The sequence below is a fragment of the Falco peregrinus genome, chromosome 10 (genome assembly GCF_023634155.1).
Source record: "Falco peregrinus isolate bFalPer1 chromosome 10, bFalPer1.pri, whole genome shotgun sequence".
NCBI classification, from domain to species: Eukaryota; Metazoa; Chordata; class Aves; order Falconiformes; family Falconidae; genus Falco; species Falco peregrinus.
Window position 1 is genome coordinate 18315424 of NC_073730.1, and position 24972 is coordinate 18340395.

Sequence of the window (24972 nt, forward strand, 5' to 3'; positions counted from 1 at the left end):
GATGAAATAATGTACAGTGCTCCTTTGTTGGTTGGATGCCAAAATCCTGGACATGCAGCTGTTCCTGGCAGACCAGTGACTCGCAGCCCTGCCACAGCTGAGAGAATGAAATAAGTTTTTTCATTTGCTGAAAAATTCTTTCCTCACTGCTAAGATACCGGTCATCTCCCTGTGCTCAGAACCTATATTGTAAACTAATGTTTCTTTATATAGTTCCATATGTATTATCCATTAATGAAAATTTGTAGTAAAAATGGGTCAGTTTCTTAATGCCTCTGAGGTTCAGGCTGTGATGGGCATCAGTGAAATCACTGGTGATTTGGCAAGTGATTTCGTTGAGAGCAAAAGCAAATGTTTTTTTGATGTTTCATGCCATATTGTGTGGTCCCCAGTTTTTATTGTGGATTTTGCAGACTACAGTAAAAATTGAACAAAAGTGAGCATTTACAACTTACTGTGCATAAAAGAAAAGGAAATAAGTGATCGCCACTAATAAAAAACCTGAGCATAAATACATGGTGACACCTTTTTAAAGGGTTTTCGCAGACCATGTTGAAAATGGTATGCTTGCTAGCAGAGCAGAGTAATGGAGGTACACTCTACAGATGGAGCTTCTAATCAGATTAGCAATAGAGCAGTTTGAAAAGTGCTTTGGAATAAAAGGCATTATATAAATGCAAGCCATTATCACTATGGGGTATATTTTTCTCCTGATGCGTGTGCATAATTCCCTCTAGAGTTAATGGGAGATGCATGCATGCATTGAAGGGAGACTATACCTGGCAATGTGCTGCTTTTCCACTAAAATAACTAGGAAGATAAAATTTGTTAGAGGGCAGAAAATGGTAGATCAGCTGAATAAGGTATTCACTGAACACCAGTCAAACTGGTCTACTGAAAACTTTGCCACTGCATTTCAAAAGCTGTACATTGTATCACAAAGAGATAATAGGGTGATGGCAGTTAAAGTGATTCAGCTGGTAGAAGAAATGTTGTAAAGTTGACATATGCAGTGCCCACTTGTAATTCAGGGCCCTATTAGTGACTGGTTTGTTGAATTTTTTAAATGCCCCCAATTAAATGTGTCAGTAATACATATTTTGTAGTAAACATTTCTTCTAATGATAAATATTATCCAAATGAAGAGTGTGGTATCCTACCCAATTCCTGAATCTTCCTTCTAACATTTACACAAAATCTAGAGAACAGAGGCAGCTGTCGTCTTTCAGGTTTTCAGTATATTTTGGAGTCTTCTTGCATTAGTGAAGTGATCTCAAGTTGTGATTCAGCTAGTCGGTAAATGAGATGATCTGAGCCATCCTGCAAAGCTAAAAAAACCCCACAACCCAGTCCTTAGCAGAAAATACTTTGAGGGAAACTTATGACATCTACCTACATGCAAATATTCACTTTATTTATAATTGTTTTTACATGACTGGAAGCAACTACATGCTCAGTTCCCTCCCATTGTCATTCTTTTAGTGCAAATCTGTCCTCATGCATTTGATTTTGAGTCGAGGTCTAGCTCAGACAGTAAAGTTACCAGCTCCATCTGTACCTTCTCACCCCAGCAGCCATCTCCTTGTCATGAGCCTCATTAGAATCACAGTCTAGAGCAGGATTCTATGACACAAAATCCTTCTCTGAGTCAACACCTATGGCCATTACAAGGCCTACAACAGCTGCAATAATACCTCAGTGAGCCATTTTAACCTTTCAGAATAGCTGCACAACTGTCATTTGCTTATATGCACGCTAAGTCTAAATAGATCATGTTATTTCTGTAAACCCTATTAGTAAAATGACTGAATTATATGGAAATCAAAAAGTATGTTGTCAAGAATGTTGGGCAGATTTAATGTCAGAAGGCGGGAGGGGCTGAGAAAACTGAACAGTTATAAGGTAAAAATACAGAGTACAATGGCATTTAAAGTAACACACATTTATTTTTATTCATTAAGTGTTTTTCTGGCTAACTCATTAGAGACCTCACTTCATCTGCTACCCATTTTTGTCAGTGTAGAACTTAAAAAAAGGGTGATCTGCACAGATTCCCCAACATGTGTTTACCATATCCATGCATGACTGCAACCACTCACAACAAGGTAAATGGGGGAAAACATTCCACTGGAGTCAGTGAAGTCACACTAGGCTAACTAAGGTAGTTTAAAGAAATCTGAATTGGGTCCATTGTTTACAGAATAACTTATTAGTATCTGTATCTTAAGGTTTTGTCAGGTGTTTCATTATAAATCCTCATTTTGGAAAGTTTAAAACTCCAGGGTAGCATTGTTTTAAATTACAGGAGCATAGATTTTACATAACTATAATGCTATTTTTTTTTAATCCTATACCTAAAAAAATATTTGTATATGTTAAATGAAGTTTGGCATGCAAGCAGGACATAATGAAAACCAATTGGGGTTTTGTTTTGGGGGGGGGGGGGGGGGGGGGGATGGCGGGGGGGGGGAGGTGGTAGTGGATAAATATATATTTTAATACTGAACAGTTATTTCATTTTTTAAACTGTTTACATATGCTTGGCAAACTGAACAGCCGGTATGCTTACAAAAGCTGCCTTAGCAGGGAGCATGCCCAGTACCTGGATATAGTCTAAAACCTAAACAATAGTATGAATAATCGTAAGGCAAACTGGTTCCCTCCTGTCTGAATTTTAGCCCATGAAAAAGCAATCTGCCTCTATCAGAAGCCATGGAGAAGCATTTGCAGTTGAGACTGACTTTGCAGAAGTCGTCTTGGCTCAGCTGCTTGGAGGCTTCATTTTGAGTCACCCACCAGAGCTGCCACCTGCAGACCACCGCAGCCCCTTCCCATCTTGGCTGCGAAAATGTGCAAGATGCGTGCTCAGTGTAGGCAAGTCTAAGCACTACATGGTAGACTGCTCTCTCGGGGAAGATAATGTGTGGCTACCAGCTGTCCAACCCAAAATTGCTCCCAGCCAGATTTGGTTTGGAGATTAATATTTAGATGCCAGATAATTATGCTTACCATGGCTATTGGACTTCAGAGGTATACCTGTAGCTTTGTCATGATTTTATCTGGTTTTGCTATTCTCAACCATTCAACATTCCTTTAACATTCACTTGGTGAATACTACTCAAATACCTGTGATAGTAAGGTATTCATCATTAATTTTTGTCTGTTTTACTGAAATTCAAATTCTGGTTTAAAAATATCATGAGCAGACATGGCTAGCTGCAATACTTTTTACTGGTTTTATAGGTAAGAGCATAGGATTGTATGTAGGTGGTATCCTTCTAAGCCTCAGGATCCTACAGTCCTACGCTGTATCCAGGCATTGCATGCCTTTCAGTGTGCCAAAAACACCGAGAGAAAAGCTAGCACATAAACTTTGAAGGGGGACTGTGCCCATTGTGCAACTTTCCCTGTTTCGTTAATCCCAACCAAATTATTCCTCACCACTGGCAGCTCTTGCTTTGTGTTGATTAAGAAACTTTTTTCCTAGGAAGTTGCGTGTGAAGGCCTATGCAGTGCGCTGCAATAACCACTGGCTCAGATGGCTTTGTAACATTGTTGCATGATTAAATTAATCTAAATACAAAAAGTTCAAATCAGTTGTTGACTTCAGGGAACTCACAGATGCAAGTACATTTTCTAAGTAACTATTTGTTACACCGTAATGGTTCAACTTTAGAAATAAAACTTTCAGACCCAAACTGAGCCCTGTTAGCAATACACATTTTGTCTAACATACATAATGAAACCAGCAAATTAGGTCCCATGGCCATAAACCTCACAGAGGGAAAGCAAACAGAGCATGAATCAAAAAGCTTTAGAAGGCAGTAAACTATTGGTAACTTATAAATTAAGGCCAAAAAAATCAAAGTATCAAACAAGTTTGGCCATTTAGAGGAAAACTTGAATTCAAAACAAAACATGGAAGTGTAAGACTCCTAATTTAAAATAAAAGGTCCAAGTCAATATAAGTTGTGACACAAAAACAATCATCAAAAGTTATATCAAATCTTGTTTTAACTTTTTCCCACTTTATCCTTTATTTATGCAGTTTATCAGGGCAGTACAGCACATACAGGACTGTCACCTCCCATGCTGTGTTTGGCCCTCTGCAATTTTGAAACATAATGTCAGCCTTCACTTTTAATTTCTTGACTCTGTCTGGTTTGTACCATAGCCTGCAGTATTAAAAAAGGCAGGTTTTTTATTTTTGCCTCTAGTTAAAAAAAAAAATTAAAATCTTTAAAAACCTGTGGTTTAAAATCCCCCAAATACCAGTTATTGACCTGATCATATAAGTATAAGCTTTAAACACACATATTGATGGAATTAAGTTAAAACCTATTTAGGGAGTTTTAAAATCTGTTTTATTGCATCATGGTCTATAAGAACCTCATCATATCCATTCACATTTAGTATGTTAAATACATGTTTATGCATTTTTAAGCAGTAGTTATATGACTCCTTTGCAATAAATGTGGCTATGCCATTGATGAATTTGGCTTGTGGAGTTTCTGATCTAACAGATCACTAGAGCTGAGTATTCTGCATGCTTAATAATGTTTATTCCATGGATTTAAATTACCATGAAACAACGCAGTAAAGAATAACAAGAGATAACATAAAATAATTAAAAATGTACGTATGTCATTGAGCTTGTATTTCAGTCTTGAGTTACTGAGTGCTTTCAAAAAGAACTGCCACAAGTATCCAAGTCCACTTAATAGACTGAGGTCCTGCAAATGCTTTTTAGGTGTACAAAACAAACTGCACAGCCTGTTTGTTATAGTTTGGGTGGGGGAGAGAGAGGGAACAGTGCCTTTTCATCCTAGAAACAACCAAAAGGATTTTGTTTTTGTCGATTTGTAAAAAATACTCGCTCTTAGGCTGAAAGCTTATGTGCCAAGTTTCAGCTTGGAACTCATTTTTATGACTGAATTATAAAGCCCCTGAAAACAGGGGTTTCGAGTGAGAATGCTGACACAGCTTTAAATACAGTGGCAAGAAAGGAGTGCTGTAATGCATATAACTTGTTTTTTCTCATTATTGCTTTAAAAGAAGCAGCTTGTTGCCTACCCTTAGGCATCAGACAATGTTTAAAGCATGTCTTATCGTACAGTCTTACTACCAGGTGTGTGGAAAAGACCTCATACAGACCCTTTTCTGAAATTAAACTGGTAACTCACTCAGGTAGAGAATACTGAATTATTTCCTGATTTTAAACAGGATTTTTTAATCTGGGGCATACAGGCTCATGTGATTTGGGGGAAATAGAAAGGCACACAGCTTATATCTTAGCCATTCTCTGAATCTTATTTTAGGCTACAGTCTGCTGGTAAAACTGGAAAGAAGTAATGATGAGCTGCTTGTGCAGATTTAAAGTACAATGCAAATTACTAGAAGAAGATGATGTGTAAGAATCTGTATTAGTTTTGGCTGTATTTATATCCTGACTTTTTAAGGTGGCTTATTAAGTGGTTTGTAGTGAAGAAAGCTTGAAATGTGTATTGCTGTAAGTGCGAGACTTTCCGCATTCTTTCATTAAGAAAAATATCTGATAGAGTAGTTTTTCAGAGAGCTGAACTTAATACAAGTAGTTCAAACATGAAAATGCTTATTTTTATTTTTTTTCAAAACTTGGCCAAAAGTTAGCCAGTGAGGTGAACTAAATTCAGTGAACAGACCATAGGATGGCTACCTTCTTGTTGAACAAATCAATTAAATATACACCGTACTGAATCTTTACAATGTATAAGGTAGTTTTTCTGTTGAAGCAGTGTTACATAACTGGAGAAATCCCTGGGAGGTGCAGAGGCCAATTTAAGGTATGAGGGTTTTATAGCATCAGCAGCTACACTAAACAACAATTCAGAGAATGTGAGATATTAAGGGAAAGGAGGGACAGGGCTTTACTGTTGTCAGTGCTGCTCAGGCTTGGGCTTTATTTCCACCTTAAAATCTTTACCTGGCCATGATCTGTTGTTCCATTACTGGAGGGCAAAAATGGGAGGAATTGTCTGGGCTAAATTGCAATTAGGCAGCCCTGAGAGAGGCTGGCACCAGTTAACTTGGGATATTGGAGTGAAAAGGCCCGTAATCAGCCTTCGGTCATGTAGAACAATGCATAAAATTAAATTGACATTAATGAATAATTGTGTAATGAAAATGGAAGAGGAGAGTTAATTGCATGTTACAGTGAGTGTAATGCCTAGATAACCTTGCATTTAATGCTATTCTTAGCCCTGCTGCCAAGACTTCTACAGAGCCTCTCTCTGCAGGAAGTCATTAAAGCTGTGAGTAGATAATGCAGGCTCAGTGAAACCTAAGTGGCAACAATATAACAAGAGTTTCTTTCAGACCTTAGTGTTTTCAGGAAAAAAAGGGTGTGTGAGGTAATTTGTACACATCGGAATGAAAGCAGGAAACTGGGAGAGATCTATTTGTAGTTTGTCCAGTTCCACAGAATTTTCAACTATTGTTGAAACCAAAGTCAGTTCATATAATCAAAGACAAGACTAACCATCGGTGCTTTGCAACACAGTAAGCATCCAGCTGTCTAGCTAAAACTTTGTTTTGTTAATCACCTAGTACAGCAAAGGATACAAAGCACTTGACCTTAGACATAAGGCAACAGTGGGAGACATCTTCAGCACTATACTATTGACACAGCTGGTTTGTACTGATAAATAAGACTCCAGAAAAGTTTGGTCTGTTTTCTGTATCTTTGAACATTACGAAGAATGACTGTTTGTATGTGCCTGGATATCTCCCAAAACACTTAAACCAGTATTCACCATAAAACAGAACTCCTTCCCCATGTTTCTCTTTGTAGGATTTTTCAAAACAGATTTCAGAATAAGGTGTTTGTTTGTTTGCTTGTTTTTAACCTTTTGAATGTCCTGGGAGAGTTTACTCCAACAGAGATACTTGTTTTTGCCTTAGGGACATTGGTTGTCATCATGATGTTGTATTGATTACAGTGGGATTGTCCTTCAACAATATGACCCTGTTTATAATGTAGACTTGGCAGTCAGGAAGTAAAAAGGACTAGAAGAAAGCTTGCCTCATGAAAAGCAACCAACCTCAAAACAATCAAAAATCCTGAAAAGTAAACATTTTCAATGTATGTAACTTTGTAGTTGCTTAAATAATATGTTTACATTTCTGTTATTAAAAAGGAAATAATTGCCATAAAGTCACTGGTTTATCATTGCTGACATTACCTCTGCATTACGATTCTTTTTGTAAAGACAAGTGTGAGTCCCTAGTTTAGCAAAAGATGGCTTTTTGTTTGGAACTATGATTGTATTCAGAAGGCTATTCTCTGCTTGCAAATACTGCACAAACTCATCTACTTAGGCATAGGTATTCTGTAGGTAGTTCTTGTGTTGCAAAGTGATACAAAGAGAAGCATCCTGCTACATTTTGAGGCTTGACTGAGGCTTGACTAATTCATCGTTTAGATGAAACATGAGCATTTGGGTTCAGTCTCCGTAGACAGGCTGTTGACCTGCAGTTATCCACTAAAGCTGCCTCCAAGGAAAACAAGGAGCAGAATGCTGCTTTCTTGGATGATCTTGCCTCATGGGGAAGCTAAAACCTTCTTGCCATCTTAGTTTTGGTAGTTCTGCCTTTATATTCTTTGGAAATGACGTGGGGAGTTCATGTTACTACTAAGGACGGTAGAAACCCATCATTAGCTGGGATCCTGACTCCATGGACATGAACATGAGACTTGAAGAAACTGTGGTGAGGGATTTCATGGGCTGTGGCTACATCTGAACCATGGCTGTAGACAGCCTTTTTAAAAAAAAAAAAAAAAAAACCCAACACAAACAACGAACCCTGAACTCACCAGTGGTGCCATGGTCTTTAGCTCTTCCACTCAGTTAACAGTCTTTCTCAGAAGCCTGTGGCTAAGAGGCAGGATGAGCCACAAAGGCTTTTATAAACTGCAGACTGTTAATAAATAGTAGGTGGTGATGACAGTTGTCTGTGAAACTGAAAGGCAGCAATACATTTGCAAATAGTTTTTTCAGTGCATAATTAATCTGTGAACCTCACTGTAACAGGGAAATATGAATGAAGACCGTAACAGATTTTGAAAAGGATATAGGCATGAGTACAGGGCAGTGAGAGCATACACAATCGAAACCAGTATCATTACTAGAAGAAAAACTTCCCATTCCAGAAGGCCTTTCCACTGCTGCCTGCTCTTGGGCTTTTTGCAGCTTCCTCTGGCATGGCTGGTACTGAGCAGTATCAGAGGGGGCGCCTGGGCTAGCTGCAGTGCTCCCTTGTCTGACATTGCCGTTCCTTTCTTCCTCTTTCACAAATTGGCCTCTTCCCGTAATACACCTCAGAAATACAAATCCATTACTGCATAGTGTGGCCATCACTATATGAAAATGTCCATCACTGAGGCAGAACAGATAATTTAAACTGTGATGTATTTTCTCAGCCATTTTTATTGCAACAGCTGAATTTTCACCTTACTTGTAAGGCTGAGGAGCCCTTCAGCAGCTTCGTCCTGTCCCACATGGCCAGTACATTTGGCAGATACTCTGTCTTCTCTCTGGTTAAAAGCCCTTCTTGTTCACATCTTAGTGGAACCTCCTTTTATTTTGGTGCAGTTACAGTTACATTTCCAGCAGACCCAGGAAGGGTAACTCAGCATAGAACAAAACTTTTAATTATTTTCTGTTAAGATGCTGTGCATACTTTGTGTAGTGTGCTTAACAGTTTGTATATTTATCATCTGTACATTTCTTTCTAGTTACTATGCTGTGTTCTGAACGTTATGGAAGTTGGCTTCACATAAAATGTAGCCAAAGTTTTTGAACTTAAGTCTCTAAATGTGGTCATGGATATAAGTAATCTGTTTATAATGAGAACAACTTTGAAAGCAATCCACTTACTGCTTTGTTATTTCAGTGGGCTGTTCAGATTTTCTGGATATTCTATGAGTCATGCAATGCCCTGTTGAGTGCATTTGCTGTACAATACAGTACAGGGATGCTTGCTATTAAGAATATCAATGTAGTATGGACAATATGGTTGACGATACCCACATACTACACAGCAGCCTGTGATTAACAAGGACAAATGCCAGTGATAAATCAGAGCTTGTGTGAGTACTTATACGTGCAGAAGAGTAAGAGTGATATGTTGCCTTTGTGTGGATGTTAATGCTTTCACAAGAGAGTGTGAACATTGGTAGATGCAGACCGATCTAAATGGGGGCCATGCAGCCCTGTGACTGTGGTTGCATCAGATGATAAGGGCCCATGTACCACCCTAACCATCTCGTGGGTGAGCACAGAAGTCATCTTTCCTTGCCACCACAGATGCTAGAACATCCATGCTGTGAGAGTGAAGTGGTTAGGAATTCAGCTCAGCTGAATCCCTTTTTAAACTCCAGCTGGGAATCAACTCCAAACTATCCCTGGTGCTGGGTGAAGACTTAGATTTTGAACAACACATCTTTTCCTGGTTTCTGCTTACACTTCACCTGCTGCTTAGTGATGCACTATATAAATGGCTTTTTTGTTAATTCCTCTGAGAAATTTTTCCAACATGTGTCCCAGGCTCTATTCTTCATTCATCTTTCCTGTGGAATGAACATACTAGGAGAGCTGTATTAATTTCCTTTCTTAAGCTGCCTAGCATGTGTTTTAAGCTGTTCAAACAACTGAGTGCAGGAGTGTCACATCAGGTTCTTTGAGACTGAGTGTGGTAAAACAGCTAAGCTTCTGCCTTCCTACTACTTTACCCCTTCTGTGATAACTGCTATAAGAAAAATGGAACAATTAAGTCACTTCTAAGTCATTACCCTTTTTAACTCTTTAGGGGAACATTAATTTTTTTCTTTCAATTTTCTGCATTCTTCTCTCTGAGATTAAAGAATTTTGTATAGTTCAGTAAGGTGGAGCTCTTTGCCTTAAACTGTGTGGGTATGAGTCCATTTTTACTGTTTGCTTTGTGCTAGTACCAGTACATTAGCCTCTGTGGATTTTGTTAATCCAGATTTACTTGTGTGAGAGTTGACTTTGACCCAAAATGTGTCTCATGCAGTGCATTTTAAGGAATAGGACTATGTTTTCAGGAATTCTAGCTGAAGCTAAAATAGATGTTGAAGCTATAAAGACAATATGTCAGTCCTCTAATAAAGCCCATAATTACATTGCCTAGAATTCAGTGAAATAACTGAACAATATTCAGCAGGAATCTAACATTTGGCAGCTTTCTGGATGGCATAAATCAGTATATTTAGCAGATGTTTTCAGCTTATTGTCATCTTTTTATTTTGTATTTGTATTATGGAATTGATCTGGTGACTTACAGACATAGGGTTTTGCTGAATTACCCAAAACTTTGAGTCATAATGGTCTTTCCCTAATTCACATGTTACTCTGACCAGATGACTTGCTTGTTTCCTTTTGTGTTCAAGGCCTGTGGACTTCGCTGAAGGTCAAAACAAAAGAAAAGAGCAGTCAAATGCAATTTGGGGGATTGTATTAGACTAGGTTATAAAATAGGGGGTGAATAAAGCGGTAGTGCTCCAAAGCATTGGAAAAGAGTTTAAGAGTATGGGAGGGATTTTCTGTTGACACGTTGCTATCAGGAGTGTAAACGTTGCTGAAGAAGATTGACTTGTTCATTCCTGGGCTCATTAAAATGAGGAGAAATCTACTTCCTTACATAGCTCTGTTTGACAAGTGTGTAAAGACAATAAGGATCATTTGATTATGGTCTGTAAGAATCTACCATTGGGAAAGGAATTTTGGGAGAAGATCTCTTATGAGATGCAGGTTTAGATTTTTAATAGTCAAGGTAACTGACCGTTACAAGTTAACAACACTTGTGGTGGGTTCCCTTTCACTAGAAAGTATTCATTAATTGTAGAGGTTATTCTAAAAGTTATGTGCTAATTTTGGTTAAAGAGGTCTCAAAAGATGACCACTGAGTCTATGGCACACAGTGCTGACAGCACTAGTAACACTATTTGAGATGCAGACAACTGTGGATGCATGGACACTGCAGATTAAGAAGTGCCCCTATCCCAGTTCTGCCACTGATTCCTCTGGAAAAAGGAGCAGGTTCCTCATGAAAGGTATCTTACATATTCTTATAAGGAATATCTGCTTTTCTAGTAAGCCATACTGTACCTAGACACTGGCAGTAATTTTTATTGCACGTTCTCTATTCTGGTTGGATAATACTATCTATTTTGTATGGACATACATTTGGTGAAAATATAATTAAGAAAGTAACTTTTGCCTGGTGCCTAAAAAAAACTGGGAAAAGTGTTGTTATACTATTTTATTACAGTATTTATCTAACGTTATAGAAATGCAAGGAAATATAGCTTTTGTTTCAGTTTTTTATAGCTTTTACATAAATATGTTGATTTTCCAGAATTGACTAATCCATTAAATTAAGTTTTCTGATCTTAGTAATTTTTGATAGGTCTATTAGTCACTGTTTCAAAAAATCAAGAGGATAAGATAATTTTCTCTTGAAACTATGCAAGTTTCTGAATTAATTTAAAAGATACTGAATCAAGACATGCATTGGTATGATTGAGGTGCTAAAGCTGAATCTTTATTATTCAAGCTTGCTAAACACAGTTTAGTGGGACAAATGAATTACAGCTATAATAGGAAGAACCAAAAGGATCGACAACTCACACGTAAACAGTTGGTTTCTCTAAACCTAAACACTGCATATACCTTCCTGCATTGAAATCCAGATTCTAGCTAGATTAATAAGTAAATAAAGGTCATATAGCTCAACAATTGGTTAAAGAAATGAAAACCTCTTCATTAGAATATTTTAGTTGTGTGAAAGTTAAAATACAATGATCATGACACTTCCTTTTTTTTATAGAAATCTATATGTGCCTTAATCAGTTTTTAAATACTTTGCATGTCTTTTACTGATACTTAATTACCTTGCTATAAAAAAAGCTAAGTATAGTATGTTGTAACAGTCATCTCCTTTGAGTCCAGGTATTTTTTCATTTCACCTTGTGAAAGCAAAACTTTGATTTTTTTTCTTCTAGCTTGTAAGAATAAGGAATATGTTATACATTGAACAAGGATGGTTACCTTTTAGGCTTTATGTGCATGATGATGTAATCTTTATTTAATAATGAGAAAGGTTGGCTTTTCTGCTGTCATGCAGTTCCTACAAACTTACACCAATGATTCTAGAGATTTTAATTGCAGTGTTACAGGCAGCTGGAGGTTGTTATTTTCTGAATCTGTAGCAATTATGTAGGATGCCACAGCAGTGGTAATTTTAAGAAGAATTCTTGTCATTATCTGCCTGGTTTGGTAAAAAAAAAAAAGTGATGAGAGTCATAGTGTTTCATACTGAGAAAATGCCTGGGTTGAGTGGACATACACAGTCTCGCGTTTTACCACTATAACATGCTGGTACTCAACTTGTCTTCTCTACCTGTTGAGATTGCTTGCATATCTGAATACACTAAGACTGGCCAAATCTGTGTGTCTATGTTTATGAGGGTCTTCTCAGATGTTCCTTTCCTGTGAGGAAATGCTGGTAAGGTACTTGAGAATTGGCATTGCTCTGCTCCTCACTGGTATGGATAAACTGGTACCTGTCCCAGGAGGCTTGGAAGATTCTTCCACATTGGTTATGTTGACTGAAGTGAACACAGCTCATTGTATTTGTTTAGATTGGAAAATGTAACATTTGGTTAAAGTACTAACATGAACAGAAGGAGGATTGTTTTATTGTTCAACATTTTAATCCGTCTGCTACTGGTAGCTTGATTGAGTGCTACTAATTGGTGACTATTTCTGCCTGGACAGTGATTCAGGACAACAAAGGCAACTGTTGCAGAGAGGGAGTCTCTGACACTTGCTCGTATGTGGCTACACAATTGTTCAGATTTTGGCTTCACTTTCCTACCACCTCTGTACATTATTGATCATACCTGAAAAAAGACCAGCTCCTTTTTTAATGCCACCTTTTATTCTGTTGTCACTTCTAAAATTTCTTGTCTGTAACACATACATCTTAAATCACAGGTCAAAAGATTCTCTATAGTATTTAGGTGGTTAAAAAGACAAATGCTTAGTGAAATTTTCAATATCACTGGTGCTTAAATCCCATGGATTGAAATGGAAATCAGGATCAAAACTTCCTTAGGTACTTAGGTTGTGCTGTACAGGATTTTCCTGACCCATTTGGAAATCTGGCCTTCAGGGCCTGTTTTCTGGAGACTCAGAAGCAAAATGTTATTTGATTTGCAACACTTTGCCTGTAAACAAACTTAATGAGTCCTGCTTTTATATCATCCTAATATTAATATTCCATACACTATCACACTCACTTTATTTCTTCCCTGCAAATCACCTGCAAGTAGGTTACTTCAGCTCATGCCCCCGGAGCAACAAGTCTGAGATCTACCAGGCAGAAGTATGTTTGAGAGTCAAGAAGGCCTTGCAGAGAGAGGTGCCCTCTCAGCATGTCTCCATCTAAACAAGGATGTTTTATGCTTACTCTGAGTCAATAGGTGAACTTGGAATAACAAGGTTCTAAGTATCCAGCACCTCCAAAAGTTTAGAGCTTTGTCATTTTAGGCGAATAGTTTCAGTTTATTTGCATATATTCTTCTGTCCTTCCTACCTGTGAAACTGGGGAAATGAAATAAATCAAGAACACTTCATTCAACCCAAATATCTTATTATTAGTGTTTTCTTTCTCAAACGAAACAAAAAGAAGCTCAAATGGCCATGTCCTGATTTTTCAGCTTGTTCATATTCCTTTTATAAAATATTAATACTCTGAAGGGAATAAAACAATTACCAGTTTACAAAATCATTACTTTTTATTTTATTTCATTTCTTTTGCGTTGTCTCTTGCAAGCAAATTAAACAGATCTTTTAGCTGGCAGTTGGCAGGATGGTACAGGGATAGTGAGAGTATAGTGAGGAAGGAGCTGCGGATTCAGCTAGGTGGGGAAAGCTAGGATTGTACCATAAAACACATGACACCTCATAACAGTATCTCATTTAAACAGCAGTGTATCAGTTTAAAGCTATAGCACACTGGTATACCACTTAAACCAACAATGAAAAAACACATTCCAAAAGGCATGTTCCAGAATTCTGGGGGAACTCTTAATGGTGTGAACTGTTGTGATCCAAACGACAGAGAAATTCCTCTACTGTTTAAAACCATTGTTTACAGATATTGTTGTGATCTGTAGTCTTAAAAGAGGGCATATAAAGTAGAACATCCAAGCAGTACTCTTGGGAATCACCAACTGTGAACTGAAAATGTTGCCTCTTAGCCAGTGCTGAAAAGAGGATGCATTTTGTCTTGGGATGACTCCGGGATAGATGTTATATCTTTTCTCATTCTCCATTTGGAAGTTCTTTTCATGTCATATGGCTTATTGCCACATTTTGTGCACTCCTTTCAGAGGCAGCGTGTAGCCCTCACTCTGACACAAACGGCAGCATTTATGTCTCTCCACGTTCAGAACATTCTTCACTTTCTGTCTTCTTGGGAATCACCTTGTCTCAAATGAGGCTGGAAGACTGTCCACAAAACAGGCAGTAGAGAGCTGGACTTGAGCCACGCAGCAGCCTAAAGGAGAGGAGCATATAAGCTACATTTTTGTCAGCTTCATGCACTGTCTGCACTTCTTACTGTCATCTGGAAATCCTGATCTAGCTAATTAGAGAATGGAGGTGAATTGTTAGCAAATTATCAAAAAGAAAGCTCTAGAGGAAATTCCCCAAGAGGAGGTAATATCAGAAAGTTTAAAGCTGTCCTGTCTCTCATTAAGCACCTTTTACCTGAGCTTAGCTGAGAACATCAATAGAGTGCTTATGAGGAACACTGGCACAATCATATATTACTTACACAGGGTGTATCTGTTTCCTGTCATATTTGTAGCTCATAAATACTTAACTCTATTGATATACCCACAGAATATAGTTAGGAATTAATACAAGGACTATACAACTGCCATGGTGCCCAGTGGAATCTATAACAACTTTGTGTTAAGGAATGTGTATACCTCGTTGTCATAATATAAATGACAAATGCTTCCTGCGTTTTTTTCCCCCATCTCTACTGTGATGTAGCTGTGTCAATATTGAAATGTTTGCTCTGCATAGAGATTATTATTCCAGTTTGGAATTTTTATGAGACCTGGGCCCAGGCCTGACCTTCCTTACATGGTTCTGGCACTACCTCACCATGAACGCTTCCTAATTGCTGATTACAGCTTATCATTACAAGAAGACACTTATAACCAGGGAATTGAACCAGTATGTTTGAATCTGTTCTGGGTCAGATCCAGCTGCGATTGAAGCTATTTTAGTTGAGCTCTGATTCCAAGCCAGTAACGGTTTATTGTTCAATTTACAGACTCTCAGCACAGGCCTTCAACAATGGGCAGTGTTAACCTCCTTCTCCTCCCCTTCCATGAGCATCATTTTTAGTCCTGGACCTGTACTAGATTTTTTTTTTAATACCTTAAATTTAGTATAGGAGGCTATGCTTCTGGTGAGAAAAAAGTTATGCCAGGAATACAGGTGGGACCAGCACTAGCCAGAGTAGTGGGAATGATAGAAAGGTCAGCTCATTGGCAGGTAAAAATCTTCTTTCTGTCCCTTGTAAAACCTCAAATCCATTACCTGAACACATGTATATCTCCCTGCCGCTAGGTATGGCAGTGGCATTGCTGGAGGAAACTAAGACTAGTGAGCAATGGTGTCTTCCTCCATGAGAAATAGGAGTCACAAGAAGCCATCTACCTGGATCTCGCCTTAGCAAGTAGTCCCCAAGGGTAGCTGGGTCCAGGTAAGAAACTTTGTGACCATGTGCTGGGGTGTAGTGTGGCAAGAGAAGGGGGAAGGGCAGACACAGGGCAGGGTCATGGTTTTCAAAGGACTCTTAGAGTCAAACTGTCCTCTCATTGCACAGAACCTGGCAGGGGTTGTTGCTTTTCAGCTGAACTGATGTTCTGAGCTGGAAGGGTCTTTGTTTTGTTTCAGTTCCAGTTTTGGATCTGGGTTCAACAAAATGTCTAAAATAAGAGCCTAAGTTTAGTTCCAGCTTTGAAAAACATTTTGAACCAGTCGATGGTTCAGGTTTTGTTTGACTTTTTCTCATAACAGATGAATGAGAAATATGACTTTCTTATTCGATCACTGATAATGATTTGCAAAATGTCAGATGTGCTCTATTGACACTTAAAGTTAATGAAGTCAACATCATAGACTCTTTAATCGTAGTGGAAGCCCCTAACTTTGGCCTCAGTGCTCTGACAGGGCATTCATGTGGTTCTTGGTACAAAAGCAAAGTCTCTGTGTCGTTTAGTTACTGTCTTGCCTCAGACAAATTTCTGCTGGAGCAGCTTTGTTGTGAGGCATTCAGTTACACACAAGTGTCTGGGTGTGGTGTGCTGCTGTCCCTACTCGCAGATCCTGTTTGAAAGCCAAGTGCCTCTGTGTGCATTGGTGTGGTGTGCAAGGCCTGGCCTATGCTTTTGTTGTTTCAGCTTGTCTTACCGAGTACCTTTTGTCTTGCTGCTAATGGTGCTCCTTCTCAGTCGAGATCATGTGAGCATTGTCCTAACCCTGGGACTAATACAAGCCGTTTATGGTTCTGCTTTGGTTTCCATGTTTAAACAAATGGCTGTAGAAGAGACCCTGGGAAATGCATGGCACTGACTCTGAATTCAGCCCCTGAAACCTCCCATATCTTGGAGATGAAGGTCACTGAGCACATGGCATCAAACATGATCTGTTGGGAGTCATCATGCCTTCTGCAGAGGGAAATGCTGCCACACTGACTTGCTCTACCAGTGTATGTAGCATGCAGGTAAAGAAGAGCCAGGGGAGATGCTAAACACAACTTCAAATCTGGCAGTTTTCCTCACCAAAGAAACACATCTGCACTGATTCCAGAAAAAAAGTTAATTTACATATTGAAATGGGGTAAAAGAACAGTAATTGAAGGGTAAGGTATAACCAGGACTTTTCAGGATCATGGAGTCAGAATGGTTTGAGTTGGAAGCAACCTTAAAGATCATCTAGTTCCAACCCCCCTGCCATGGACAGGGACACCTTCCACTAGACCAGGCTGCTCAAAGCCTCATCTAACTTGGCCTTGAACACTTCCAGGGATGTGACATCCACGGCTTCTCTGGGCAACCTGCTCCAGTGTCTCACTACCCTCACAGTAGAGAATTTCTTCCTAATATCTAATCTAAATCCACCTTCTTTGTTTGAAAGCCATTCATCCTTGTCCTATCACTACATGCCCTGTAAAAAGTTTCTCCCCAGCTTTCTTGTATGGGTGAGGTAGAGTTGGTGGCCTCATCTCCCAGGGTTTGGAGAGGAGAAGGAGGGGGCAGAGAAGAATCAGGTTGGGAGGGAAATTATCAAAATTTTCAAAACCACGAAGGAAGCAGATGAGCTGAACTGCAATTCACCAAATTGCACAATATTAGAACTAGAGGCACAGATCAAAAGACAGGAGGATCATTTTACAACAGGCTAAAGGAGGTACTTGCTTCTAAGGCAAATAGTGAACTTCTGGAACTTTCTGCCATATGTAAATGGGATGATAGTTAGACCGCTGCTATGTTCTTAATAAAGTCAGAGATTACATACTGTCTTTCCTATTAGTTCTCTTGGAGTGCAGTATTTATGCCATGAGAGCAGAGAGACTGGTAGAAATAAGATTATTTTCTTCTATTTTCTGTAAAGATGTGATGTTCAGCTGTTAAACACAGTTTACTCTGTAGGAATGTGTAGAGTGATATATAGGTAGAGAGAGATATTTATATATAGTTCACTCAGACTCTTCTGTTGGAGGAGTCCCCTGCCCTACCAACCCTAACTGCCTCCTCTTCAGAGCCACCACAAACTGAACACAGGCCATCTTCTGGCTAATGAAATCAGGATTTGTGGCTGCCAGCAGCAGAAAGCTTATTGACGTTTCACTAGGTTTTTCTAATATATAACATTGGGACTTTAAGCTGTGGTTTTGTTCACTCATGGAGCGCTTCTGGAGACTTGATCATGGAATGGTTTTATAGTGTCAGTAGTCTGGCAAATCTGTACCTTCTCCACTTGGACATAGACCTAATCATTTATCTCTGGGAGGATGTTTCCAGTTACATTGTGGGGAAAAAAGTGATCAAATATTCTCTATCTTGCTTGCTTCTATGGGAGCAGTAACAAAACAAGGAAAGATGCACAGCATCTTCCCTGGTAGAATTTTAAACTATATCTCAGGGTCTAGAGTGGGCAGGGAAGAGCAAGCTATGAGCTGTTACCGTGAACAGGAGAAGTGTCCTTCATGGCTGATCAGCCATCAGCTGGACGGTTTTGAATCCTTTACTTAGAATTGTTACTAGTAAATGCTGCTTCCAGGGAAGGCAGGATGCTTACCACCTGTGCTCATGGTGGCATCATTAATTGATACACAAGTAACTGTCTCACGTTTGCTATTGCAGTCTTTTTCCCCTTTTGCCACAGAGCTTTGTGATATTGGCATGCTCTTTAACCCCAATGGCTTCTGGTCACAACAGTAACTCCTTCCACTCTTTGTCCCTTCTGTGCTGAGCTAAGAGATGTCTTGGTGGTGCTTACCAGCCCAAAATAGTCCTACATGCTCTCACTTCCAGGCTGGGTTCTTGCATTGTGCTCTGTACAAAAGCGTGTGGTCTGCCAGCATGGTAGCACGGGCCAGTTTGAACGTGTTCCACTTGCATGGCTCTGGCTTCATATCTGGGTCTGGATGTGATTCAAACTGTTGGATTTAATTAGAAAGTTGTGTCTATTTTGGGGCCTACTTAATCGACTTAGCAATAGCCCTTGTACACAGACCCTGTCCTACTGTCAGCGTAGGTGCCTCCTGATAAATCTCAAAGTGCATTTTTGTTCACTGGAGAGCAGTTAAAATTAATATTTGATAGGTTTCATTATCTCATGCTACTGGCTGCTGCTGCTATAGGTACATTAAGAAGAAAGTAAAACAAGGTGTAGCAAGTCATCCAGTGTTAGCTGGAACTTCCTGCCATTTAGGGAGGACTCCTACAGAAACTTTTGTCAAATAAATCCATCTTTTCAGATGCAGTTTATGCAGTGTTTATTGCAGAAGGTGTAAGAAATGGTCACTGCAAGTATTTTATACATAGCACTCGCAAAGCAGAAATGTTTTGGAGTGAAAGGGACAGTTACAGTAAGTTTTTCCAAGTAATGTGGTTGGCTGGGAACCAGGAGACAGCACCATTCCTTGCTGCTCGACTGGCCTGTGGTGTCAGCTGGACCATGTGGTTTCACGTCTCAGAGTATAGTTTCTCCATCTGTAAAATGAGAGCACTGCAAAGCAATAAAGAAACTGTGGGTGAAGGGACTCACATAGGAGTTCTATGGTTTATGCTACAGTTAAGGTAATCCAGGCAATTGTACTGTAAAACAACCTGTGCATCCAGAAATAATCTGTCATTCACACCTACTTCACCTATCAAAAAGGTGTCAAATACTCTATTAACATTATTTTTAATGATCATCTACACAGGCAAAGATCTGTGTTGCATAATTCTTTCTTGGTCAGAATATAGGTCACCTAGCAGGTGGAATTGTATAAACTATGAAAAAAAGAGCAGTTTTATCCTGTCAGGGTTGGGGTCTTTTCCCTTAAAAAAACCAAACAGCTGGACTGTAATCATATTTGGGAAGATCTCAATGTATGTAATTCTATCGAATAGCCAGAAGGTGGTCTAGAGAAAGATACTGCTTTTTGTATACCTTGCACATAACACCGCTCCATCTGCCTTAACCATCTCCTCCAGCTAAAAGGTTTGAAGACAGTCCCCTGTTTAAGACTTTCTTAAGGAAAGTAGGTATGTCAGAATGCCCCAACTTTCTTGTCTGCCTTGGTGTGGTGGCTTCGGAGATCCGAGTTCCAGCTGACTCTGCAGACACCTCTGTTAACTGCTTTACCTCAAAAAAAGGAAAATAATTGCAGCTTTTGATACCTGTTGTCCTTGATGCTAGTGCTGGCACAGTGGCCTGTCACAAACAACTGAAAAGAAAGATTTCATACTTTAGTTTCTTCAGCATTTTATGTGGGGGGTAGGTTTCTTGAATGCTAAAGAAAATTAGATCATGGCTCAAGATTTCTAATGTTTATTTTTACCTTAGCACCTGGGGGGGGGCAATGCAAACTATTTGTGGAGCAGAAATCACAATTCCCAGCCAGCTCTCCAATTTTTTATATCAAGCCTTCCTATCTGTCAGTGATGGTGAAAAGTTTAATGTTGAATCTTGTTACAGTAGTTTGCAAAAGTGGCTGTCCTCGAGAAAACTTATGTCCTGCATTTTTTGAGATTTTTTAGCTTTATTCTGACAAGTATAAGCATTTTATTTGCAGCACTCCCCTAATATATAGCTAATAGTTGCTTTAGGAGTTGTGGGGCTTGTGCGTTAGTCTGCTTAATACAAAGTTCTGGAGACAGCTTATAATAAGTTAAATTGTGATGCTTTAGCAGTTATGGGCCATATTGAATTTTTTTTGAACTTGTGTGTAAAGACCGGAGAAAATCTGTTCCTGTAGCCAAAGAAACACAAAATTTGTTCTTATTAATTCTGCTACAGAGACAACCTACTGGATAAGTAATAGAGAATGAAAGGGATTTATGATTTTTTTTTTAAGTTAAAATTACTTGCAAGAATATATTAAGTTCAGTTACATGACAGGAAAAATGGTTCCTGGTAATTTCAGTGTGATGCTTTATGATTTGTACCAGAGAGGGTGCCTAGACAGACATGCAGCTATGTGCAAGGCTTTCCACAGGTTCCTCATTCTGCAGGTGTTAATCTATTGACAGACAGTTCCTGTGTGGTGGGAGTTTCTGAGAACTTGCAAGCCCCTACTTTGATTTTCAGAGAAAACAGACACATAAAAATTGGATCAGATTTCATCTTTCTTGGGTGATTACATAGTAACAAGTAACTTCAAAATTTATTCTTGCTGGTTTTCACATCCCTTTTGCATCTAAATATTGTGGTCTAACCACGCCACATCTGAATCAAGACTGAGTAAAAAGGGGTAATGGAAGGGATGACACAGATGTGCTCCCCCCGAGAGCCTAATATTGATTTGCACTGGTCAGGTTGCTCCACGAAATGTAAAAGCAGAAGAAAGGGTCCTCCATCTTGCACCAGGAGCCCATAGGCTTCAGGAGTACTTTGTCAATTGAGATATAGCCTCTGCCTGGGGGAAAAGCTCGCTGCCCTTGACGAAGTCTCGTGTATGGAAGTAGAGAGAAGAAAAGATGACGAAACTGATGCTACAACTCCACCATGCATACAAAGTGACAAAAAGAAAAGAGCAGCACCAGGAACCCATACTTTGATATACACAGGAAAATAATGTATTTTTTAAAAAATGTTCATGGTATCTATTCCTTCCAGGAAAGGAAAGTGAAGTTGTAAAATGGAATCGTTTTCATAAAACCCTGGAGGATATACTTCGGAATAGATCCGTTCAACTAAATGGGGCTGTGCCGGCTGAAGATGCTGCCCCACACTGAAACCATATCTAGGCAACTGGCACAATACAGGTTATTCACAGTGCCTTCTTTCCTAGCAGAGTTGCATTCTGATGGACCAGGGAAAGCAATTTCCAGTCCTGTGTGATCTCTTTTTGAGAATGCTTTGTCCTCAGAAATAGTGGAAGGTTTATGGAAATTACAGTGGATGCAACCAAATAGTTAGTGCATGCACAATAAAGCAGTGATTGCAGGTACCAAGGAAAATTAGACTCTCTATAACTCATGTCACTCTTTGCAAGAGTAGGTAATTCCAACTGTTGTCCTTGACCAAATCTGTGCTGCTGAGCATTTGTCCAGCTGGCTGCTGCCTTAAACCCCAGTACTGGCTCCATTCCAACAGGGAAGTGATTTCCATAAGCATATCATTTATAAAGTGCTTTGGAATCCTTCAGGATGAAAGGTGCTATGTAAATGTCACACACTGTGTTACATTCAAGACATTAATAATATTTTTTTCTGTTACTTCACCTATCAGATAAACTGAGGATAGAGAGCATGTTATCTATTTTTGGACCAAGGCAGTTTTTTAAAAAGTGTATGCGTTGTTCACAGAGCTAAACTCCGTCATCAGGTGCTAAAGCAGCAAGTGCTTCCCGTCCCATTCAAGCATCAGGTCAGATGTGTACTTTGCATCATGTACAAGGTGAGACAACAGCTAACACCACCCCCCCCGGAATGTGGAGTTTAGGGGGAGATTTAGTCCCCCCAGCCACTCATCTGGCTGGTACAAATGCTGCCATCAGCTGAAAGTCTTTGCCGGAGTCACAGTCTGGTTTTAAGGAAGCAGCCATGTGTTCTTTCCAGCATGTTCTATGCCCCCAGCAGCCTGCATTGCTTGTTAGGGCTCCTGCAGAGGCAGAAACCCTGAGCAGCAGCCCAGCACAGAGCCTGTCCTTCGGGAAACCTGGCCCTTGAGCTGCAGGTAATCTTACTGTAAACCTCCCCAAACTGAAAAATGAAGGATTCTAGGTGAAGAAAATCTTTCCAGGTATACAACCTTATTTATTTTTACGCAGAAGTCACTGGGTTTCTTAAAAGATGTTACAGCATTTTTTAGTATTTTAGCTGTCTGTAGGATACTCTGCAAACCTCCTTTCTGTGTTTTTGGGTTTTTTTGGGAGGGAGTTGGCTCAAATGGAGAAGTGTATAGACACAGCAGAAAAAACCCCAAACTATAATCTTGAAGCTATCCAAACCAGAAGAGTGGTTGTTTGGGGTTCATTTTAACCTCAAGAAAAGGCTGCATGGGATTTTAAGTTTGGGGTGGAAGTGCTGGTCAACTTTAATTCTCTGCAGTCTGGCTCCCTCCTCTCTAGCTGTGGTATCACTCTGCAGAACATCAAACATCAGAGGGCAATGGTGACCTGTGTTGTTTTAATCTCAGACTAAATGGTTCTTTTGTTTTGTTTTAAAAATGAGCCCTTAACTTCTGTAAGCTCCATTCTTCTCCAGAGCTTTGCAGAAATAAAATACATCAAGAAAGAGGAGGCATAATATGACAAAAGTAGTTGTTTTATTGAAAGAGAGCTTTGTGGTATTTCGCTTTTGAAATGTATTTAACACAGAGTGTAAGGATTGGCAATTTGTTTAAAGAAATGGGTAAAATATTTTAAACCACCACTTTATTTAAACTATTGTGCCTCCTTCAGTAAACATTCAGTACATGACTGAACCCTGTATGAACTTGTGCTTGTTGCTGGTTAAATAGATTCTGAGCTTAAATGAAAAGGAGCTGCTATTGAGAACAGGACAAAAAAGTTGCATGTGCATTTTTTTTTATTTGCCCACACACAAGCTCTTACCCCCCAAAATACTGTGTTCACAAGATCTTTTATTAAAACACCAGGGTTTTTTTTTTTCCTAGGCCTCAAAGTACTAAACTGAAAGCAAGCTGTTAACAGAAATGAGTAATTATTGAAGCTCTAACAGGCAGCTTTCATTGAAGTTGATTACAGCAGCCATATAATCACTTTTACGGATGCTGTAATCACAGTAGCAGGGAATGCTTGACTTGGTTCTTATTGTTTTCACTCAGGGTGGAGGTAGGGGGCCTGCAAGAAACCCGTTTTACCACCTCAGTACAATTTCTGCTGTAAAGGAAATCTACACAGCACTGAATGAAGCAGAGAATCATTTATTCTTTCTTTATTAGCATTTTCTCCTCCCTCACATGAGAGTCTGTTGGAGTCAGGAAATTGCTGTTATTCAATATGCAAGCCAGAGGTTGTAATGACCATTTGGGAGGGTATGACCAACAATTACAGCCCTTAATGAATAGGAGTAATCTAGTTGAGACTAAACACTAGTAGCAACTCTGGTGCTGTCTCTGGTTAAATTAAAAGAACAGCAATGCAAAGGAAGTTAACAAGAATTAATTAGTTAGATCAAACTGAAAACCCACTCATTAGTGGTGTTATAGGCAAAGTAAAAGCCTATCTTCAGTGCAATTAGGTAGACAAATGAATTGTACAACTGACTGATTCACACCTGCTAACAGCTAAGGGCTATAGCTGATATGTATGGGATCCACTTTTTACGGTTCATGCATACTTGCATAGTTTAATGGATCTTGCATTCCTGAATTAGCCTTCATTCCTTCACATTTCATTTGTGTATTTGATCCAAACATAAAAGTGTTGCTTATAGATTCTGATGCGATGCGGCTGTCTACAAGTCGGCTTTTAGAAGGGTCCATAGAATAGTAACATCTGCTTAAACTGCACTGCCGTACAGAAGGGGTCTCAGTTTGCAGTCTTTCTTGTTAATATTTTTTAACTATTTAAGGATTCATGTATTTGACAAGCTCTTAATTGTGTTGAAAGTGGGCAGACCTGCAGAGAAAGATCATGTTATCAGTTAAGAAAATAATCCCAGGATTTAGGGGTTTGGCACTTAGAAGTGTCAAAGAGAAAAGAATTGGGAAGCAAAGGGAAAAAGCAAAAGCCTCAGACCTGTGGAGTAGCCATTAGGCAGCTGCAGGTCACACCGTTATCAGAGGATGCTGTATTTGTAGCGCAGTCTTGGGGATTCATGAAATGCAACCACAATCGCAGTGATCAGAAGAGCACAAGGAGATTTTTTTTTTCCTTTCCTCATCCTGCATTTCCTTTTCCTACTCATGGCGTTAGTCCTAGGCTTAGGCAATGCCTGTGTGGGAACCAGGGAGCAGTCCCAGACTGCAGTACCAGCATACCCTCTCCTGTTCCTGCTGCCAAGTGGGTTGGGATTCAAAAGGACACAGGTTAATTTGTACACTTTCAAGGGGCAAACTGAGAAGCCGTGCAGTGTACTCTGATCCCTCTTTCTGATGATATATTCTTTATTCCAGGCTCTTATCTTGGAATTTTCTACTTTAA

General features: G+C 39.3%; 1 long non-coding RNA gene across 4 annotated transcripts in view; it reads left to right on the plus strand.

Moving 5' to 3' along the window:
* Positions 1-24972, plus strand: part of LOC114012440 (uncharacterized) — a 518537-nt gene that overhangs the window by 393246 nt on the left and 100319 nt on the right. The window lies entirely within an intron of this gene.